At 45.7% G+C, this 7,500-nt stretch overlaps 1 non-coding gene across 1 annotated transcript in view; it reads right to left on the minus strand.

The window, feature by feature from the left end:
• The window catches only part of LOC137501108 (small subunit ribosomal RNA), a 1,925-nt gene extending 1,672 nt beyond the window's left edge, over window positions 1–253 (minus strand). Inside the window, exon 1 of the ribosomal RNA XR_011018370.1 lies at window positions 1–253. This exon is cut by the window's left edge and continues 1,672 nt beyond it. This is a non-coding gene — a ribosomal RNA (small subunit ribosomal RNA).
• Between the last annotated feature and the right edge of the window lie 7,247 nt (window positions 254–7,500).

Below are 7,500 nucleotides of genomic sequence, written 5' to 3' on the forward strand. Positions count from 1 at the left end.
GGCAAACGGACCGGACGAGCCGACCGATTGATTTTGATCTAATAAAAGCGTCCCTTCCACTTCTGGTCGGGACTCTGTTTGCATGTATTAGCTCTAGAATTACCACAGTTATCCAAGTAAAGTGGTACGATCTAAGGAACCATAACTGATTTAATGAGCCATTCGCGGTTTCACCTTAATTTGGCTTGCACTGAGACATGCATGGCTTAATCTTTGAGACAAGCATATGACTACTGGCAGGATCAACCAGGGAGCTGGCTGGCTCGAGAGCCGAAACCGAGCGTCGTAGCCCGCCGCCGACGAGTGCGGCCTGCGGGACACAGACTTGCTTTGCTCCGTTGGCCGACCGAGTGGCCGCCAACTAAAATTTCATAGGCCGCCGAGCACGGGCTCTCACCCGGCCGGACGGGCCTTCACTAGGGATCGGGTCCCTTCACCATCCATCGTCACATCTCCACTTCGACCGCTGCCGAGGTCGGCAGGACCGTACGAGAGGCGTACGATGCTACATTTTCACGCCCGAGCAAGGGCGAGCGGTTACCAACATTACTGAGCGCCGCATATGAGCATGAACACTGGGTGTGCAGAGGCTCGCAGCATTGCAGTCGCGGGCAGGCAAGCTGCCGCTCTCAGTGTATCGGGCGGCGAGTATCTCAGGGTACTAAGGGGGTCCGGCAGATCACAAAATGGCCTCCACAGCGCCAGCGCCCGGCCGCCGCTTCGACCAAACTGGGCAGTCCGCGTGCGGGTGCGACCCATATGGCGATGTGAAGTGGTATCGTAAATTACGATAACCATTCCAGGGTGATGTAATCCGGACGGGTGCACTGCGTGATGATGGATTTAATGCCAAATAGAAAGTAATTAAGAAGAGATTAGGGAAAAGGTCGCGACCGAAAGCTTTCTTCGCTTACGCTGCCTGAACTGTCAGCGTTAGGCCCAAGGTGTAAGCGTACGAATTGTAGAGCGTAAAAAGCTGTACAAAAATGTCCGCGACGGCATACATCTATTTCCAACCCTTTACCCCCTACAAGCGGCCATCCGGATAAAAAATGAGCACCTTCAAATTAAAAAGTTTTTCCGAGATAGTTCACGAATTTTCCAAACAAGATAAATCGTTCATCCTCCGTTAGAGCTGTATAGGGAAGACAACAACCTTTAAAGTACATTTGTGTGTGTGCGCGCGTGTGTGTGCGTGCGTGCGTGCGTGCGTGCGTGCGAACGTGTGTGTGCGCGCGCGCGTGTGTGTGTGTGTTAAGACAGACCGAGCAGACCAACAGCCAAGGTAATGACCACCAGACTTATTTTTCTGTAGCTACCTCCGCAGACTTACACGAGGGGAAGGTCCTTATTTCTAATTATGTAACCAACCTTTCCTGAAATGTAAATTTTCGTTCAGCTTTTGTAAAATTTCATAAAGTTTTCAACTGCAAACCGCGGATAGAGAGTGCTTCACCATCTCGAGTTCCCTTCAACTTAGTTTGAGGCGACTACGATTTTGTGACTGTTTTTCTTTCCTGTAATGTATTAAATTAACCTCCATTCGAGTCACCACAGTAGATTGGGCTTAGCCCCTGTATCACTGGGCCGGGAGCCCCGTTAGGATTTTATTCTTCAATATCTAGGAGTATACGCGTCCATTCATTTTGTGTTCGGGCCATTAATTTAACCCGTTATTCTTATTCCACAAAGGTCCAGTAGGTTGGCTATTAGATACCCCTGCGTACTAACTTTTGTTAATTGTAAATTGTGCCTGGAGAGGCCAGATATTGTAAGGGGTTGTGTAAGTTTGCCCTTAGCGAGCTGTAAGTGATTAGTTAAAGTTGGAGAACAGGTAAGCTCTTTTACCGTGTTTCCTAAATTCAACTGCAATATTGAGGTGCTTCTCTGGAAGGCTGTGAAGTTGTTGGAGCAAAGTGCTCTTAAATTGTCTAAACATAAGAGAGTTTGCAAAATTTTGTAAACCGGATCTGGTATCTCAGAATTTGTAAACTAAGAGCTTGAAGCCCCGATCTGTAAAATTCCCTAATCTGGGGTTTTCCAGTTATTGTTTCAAGATGGCTATTTGTACCTGTCACTTTATTAGTTCACCAAGTGAAAAGTGTGTTAAGTTTGAGATTCTAAAAGAAATGTAACCTATGTTAAAGTTTTAAGTTAATTTTTGGTATAGTAGTTAGACCCATTCCACCCAGCACCTTCTTTCACCTCTTTCTGCTCCAAGGATTTCTCCGTCACAATAATAATAATAGTTCCGAGGTTATGGTGGAACAGCAGGGAGTAGGCAATGTGTAATGAGACGACGCAGACTAGTAGACGGGGCAATTGCATGATGGACTGGGTTCCAGCTCAGCGATTCGCCACGCAAAGAATGTGAAGGAACACATTGCGATAGAGGTTTAGGTGGGTATGTCATCTGACCCACGGCTGTGGCTGATAGCGGCATCATGGGTGGAAGGGGTTCCCTCATTACCAGGGGATGCCGTGATCAGCCAGTTGCTTTCCTTTTTGCTTTTGTTTTTAGATGTATGCAGTATAACTTTAGATTTAGCGAAGGGTGGTGCAGCTTACGGTCCGGCTTTCCGCCTCTACTGCGACACCAAGTTAGAGTAGTGAAGAGTGGTGCTGCTTACGGTCTGGTTAACCGCCTCTGCAGCGCCTCCAAATTAGTTAGAGTACTGGAGTTAGTGGTTTTATAGTAGATATGGTTTGTTTAGTGTACGGTGGCGTTGCCCATGGCATGGTTATCCGCCTGTGTGACGCCACTAAATTAGAAGGGTATGTGGTTAGTAGTTTAAGGGGCGTAGATTAGTGATTGTTTGTCTAAAGTTTTGTTTTTTTTGTTTCTGTGTATTTATTGCCTGTAATGTATTGCACCCTTGTCGCGTGACAAGGGTCCTAAAGTTCTCCTTCCCCCTCCCCTTCTTCTTCTTCTGCTTTGTTACTAATATTATTAATGAATTTGTTTCCGTTCCCCTTTGATTGTGGTAACGGTCCGACATAGTCCATAGGCATTCCATGGGTCGAGACGGTTGATGCTATGACAATAGCCCAAGCTTAGTGGACAAGGTGGGCTTACTAAGCAAGCAAGATTTAAAATCATCCACCATTTCCCTAATTTCACAGCCCACACCCTTCCAAATAAACATCTCTCGGATCGTACGTTAACTTCTCTAGTTTTCTTTTCTTTTCTTTTCTTTTCTTTTCTTTTCTTTTCTTTTCTTTTCTTTTCTCTGTAAGGATGACTGAAGAACAAGAAGAGAATGCTATACAGGAGGGTCAAAAATTCTCCTTTCTCCTCCTCTCTTACCCCTCTTCTTCTTATTCCTTATCAACACCTACTTCTTAAGGAAGATTGAAGAATAAGAAGGATTTAGCGGGTCTTAAAATTCCCTTCTCCTTCTCTTCGTTTTATCTTTTAATTCCTCCTAGCATGTATCCCGCGAGCGTGCAGTTTCCGCATTGCAGGGATAGTATTTACAGTGTTGATGACGATTCGTACGGTGATGATGATGATGGCAAAAGTGCTCTATTTTTTTGTTCGTTACCTTATTCAGTAAAGAGAGAAAATAAAATATTCTCAAATTTTAGTATATTTACTTGATCCTAATAAGTCGGTTCACCAGCCCCCTCCCTTTCGACCCAATGCGCATCTCCCCAGTCTGCTCCACGGAAATCACAGTACAACTAAAACAAAATAATAATCATAATAATAAAGATAATTCCGAAGCACAATTCGCGGCGAATAATTCTGTTTTAAATTTGCACTAAACTAAGTTTAAAAAATCGTCGTTCGTATGGTTCTTCTTCTCTTCTTGTAATTCTTTGTAATTTCTCTTTTCCTCTTCTTCTTAAGGAGGACTGAACAAGTAGAGAAAATATACAGGAGGGTCTTAAAACATTCATTCCTCCATGTCGTTATCTCTTCTTCTTCTTCTTCTTCTTCTTCTTCTACATTTTCCTTAACATCATCATACTACTTTTTAGAAAGATTGAAGAAGAAGAGAAAATATACAGGAGTGTCTTAAAATTCTGCTTCCACCTTGTCTTTCTCTTCTTCTCCGTTAACGTCTTCTTAAGGAAGATAGGAGAACAAGAAGAGAAAATAAACAGGAGGGTCTTAAAACGTTCCTTCCTCCTTGCCGTTTTCTCTTCTTATTCTTCTTATTCTTTCTCTACAACATCATCATATTACTTATTAGGAAGATTGGAGAGGAAGAGAAAATATACAAGAGGGTCTTAAAAATCTGCTTAAACCTTGTCTTTTTCTCTTCTTCTTCTTCTTCGTTACCTTCTTCTTTACAAAGACTGAAGAACAAGAAGAGATAATATAGAGGGGTGGTCCAAAAGTATTCCTATTGTTTTTTCTTCTTCTTCCCCTTCTTCTACTTGAGGAACGTTGAAGAACAAGAAGAGAAAAATATACAGGAAGTTCTTACAATTCTGCTTCCTCCTAGTTTTCTCTTCTTCTTCTTCTTCTTCTTCTTCTTCTTCTTCATTTTCTTCTCCTGCTTATGATGATTATTATTCCTTAACATCTTCTCAGGAAAGATTGGAAAAGAAGAAGAGAAAACATAGAGGATGGTCTTTTAAATGGTCCTTCCTCTTCCTCTTCTACTTTCCTTCTGCTCCTTCGTTATCTTCTTTTCTTTTCTCCTTACGGAAGACTGAAGAACAAGAAGAGAATGCTATACAGGAGGGTCATTAGTTCTCCTTCCTCCTCCTCTCTTACCCTTCTTATTCCTTATCTACACCTACTTCTTAAGGAAGATTAAAGCATAAGAAGGAATTACCGGGTCTTAAAATTCCCTTCTCCTTCTTCTCTTCGTTTTGTCTTTTAATTCCTCCTTTCATGTATCCCGCGAGCGTGCAGTTTCCGCATTGCAGAGATAGTATTTACAGTGTTGATGGCGATTCGTACGGTGATGACGATGATAATGGCAAAAATGCTATATTTTTTGTTCGTTACCTTATTCAGTAAAGAGAGAAAATGAAACATTCTCAAATTTAGATAAATTTACTTGATCCTAATAAGTCGGTTCGCCAGCATCCCCCCCCCCCCCCCCCTTCGACCGAAAGCGCATCTCCCCAATCTGCTCCACGGAAATCACAGTACAACTAAAACAAAATAATAATCATAATAATAAAGATAATTCCGACGCACAATTCGCGGCGAAGGATTCTCTTTAAAATTTGCATAAAACTAAGTTTTAGAGATTTTCTTCTCGAGTAAATACATTCAGATTAATTTTATAACCTGTAATTATGAAATACACATTATACATGAGAATGTCACATTAACTAAAGTTTTTGTTGCCATGCACAACACTGAAAATATCTCCCCATGCAATAAATCTTGACTACTAATAATGAATCATTCACTCACTCACCCTAGCTGGCAGCATTTCAGCCGATCACGTTGCCGACGACGGAAGCTATACTTCCTCGGCCAGCGCGGCTCTCCTCCCGGCCAGCAGCCTCGCGGAGCATGTCAGCCCGACCATTCCAGCCATCAGCTTATCCGCGATGGCAGCTGCCCTGGCCGTCAGAGCTGCCCGACCGGCGCGGAAGCTTCTCGACGTCGTTCCACGTAATGACAGTCACCCAAGCCTCGGCCTACGACCACAAACACTATTATTAATAAATTTAGTAATCATACTGATGACATAAATGAATCCGAGTAATTCATACATATAATAAAAAATAATTATAATAATAATAATAATAATAATAATAATAATAATAATAATAATAATAACAACAACAATAATAAAATAATCATCACCATGACAAAACTCTCACTTATAATTACCGGTAAATTGGATTGCCCCGTCGGATACGCACTCACGGCTACGATAAGATAGGCAGGGCTACTCCCGCCGTTTTCACCCACTCAGGTCCCTGCAGATCAACCGAGCTACACCCGGGCCCCGAATGCTACTCAGTGGTTAGCTCCACGCCAGGCCACCTTTGCACCCGAAATGAAGGTTGTAGTATTTTGTTTACCGCGCTTTGAGCGATTGCAGCCGTCGCGTACCTTAAGAGAGTCCCATCTACTCCCGCCGTATACACGCGATCGGGTACCTAAAGAGAGTCCAGGTTACTCCCGCCGTTTACCCGCGCCTGGCCACATTAAGATAGGCAGGGCTACGCATTGAGCGATTACAGACCCCGCGTACCTTAAGAGAGTCCCATCTACTCCCGCCGTTTACCCGCGATCGGGTACCTTAAGAGAGTCCAGGTTACTCCCGCCGTTTACCCGCGCCTGGCCACATTAAGATAGGCAGGGCTACGCATTGAGCGATTACAGACCCCGCGTACCTTAAGAGAGTCCCATCTACTCCCGCCGTTTACCCGCGATCGGGTACCTTAAGAGAGTCCAGGTTACTCCCGCCGTTTACCCGCGCCTGGCCACATTAAGACAGGCAGGGCTATGCTGTGAGCGATTACAGCTGCCGGGTACCTTAAGAGAGTCCCATCTACTCCCGCCGTTTACACGCGCCTGGCCAGAAAAAGATTGGCAGGGCTACGCATTGAGCGATTACAGACCCCGCGTACCTTAAGAGAGTCCCATCTACTCCCGCCGTTTACCCGCGATCGGGTACCTTAAGAGAGTCCCATCTACTCCCGCCGTTTACCCGCGCCTGGCCACATTAAGATAGGCAGGGCTACGCATTGAGCGATTACAGACCCCGCGTACCTTAAGAGAGTCCCATCTACTCCCGCCGTTTACACGCGCTCGGGTACCTTAAGAGAGTCCAGGCTACTCCCGCCGTTTACACGCGCCTGGCCAGAATAAGATTGGCAGGGCTACGCATTGAGCGATTACAGACCCCGCGTACCTTAAGAGAGTCCCATCTACTCCCGCCGTTTACCCGCGATCGGGTACCTTAAGAGAGTCCCATCTACTCCCGCCGTTTACCCGCGCCTGGCCACATTAAGATAGGCAGGGCTACGCATTGAGCGATTACAGACCCCGCGTACCTTAAGAGAGTCCCATCTACTCCCGCCGTTTACCCGCGATCGGGTACCTTAAGAGAGTCCAGGTTACTCCCGCCGTTTACCCGCGCCTGGCCACATTAAGACAGGCAGGGCTATGCTGTGAGCGATTACAGCTGCCGGGTACCTTAAGAGAGTCCCATCTACTCCCGCCGTTTACCCGCGCCTGGCCACATTAACATAGGCAGGGCTATGCTTTGAGCGATTACAGCTGCCGGGTACCTTAAGAGAGTCCCATCTACTCCCGCCGTTTACACGCGCTCGGGTACCTTAAGAGAGTCCAGGCTACTCCCGCCGTTTACCCGCGCCTGGCCACATTAAGACAGGCAGGGCTATGCTGTGAGCAATTACAGCTGCCGGGTACCTTAAGAGAGTCCCATCTACTCCCGCCGTTTACACGCGCCTGGCCAGAAAAAGATTGGCAGGGCTACGCATTGAGCGATTACAGACCCCGCGTACCTTAAGAGAGTCCCATCTACTCCCGCCGTTTACCCGCGATCGGGT

The sequence above is a fragment of the Anabrus simplex genome, chromosome 5 (genome assembly GCF_040414725.1).
Source record: "Anabrus simplex isolate iqAnaSimp1 chromosome 5, ASM4041472v1, whole genome shotgun sequence".
Taxonomy (NCBI): Eukaryota; Metazoa; Arthropoda; class Insecta; order Orthoptera; family Tettigoniidae; genus Anabrus; species Anabrus simplex.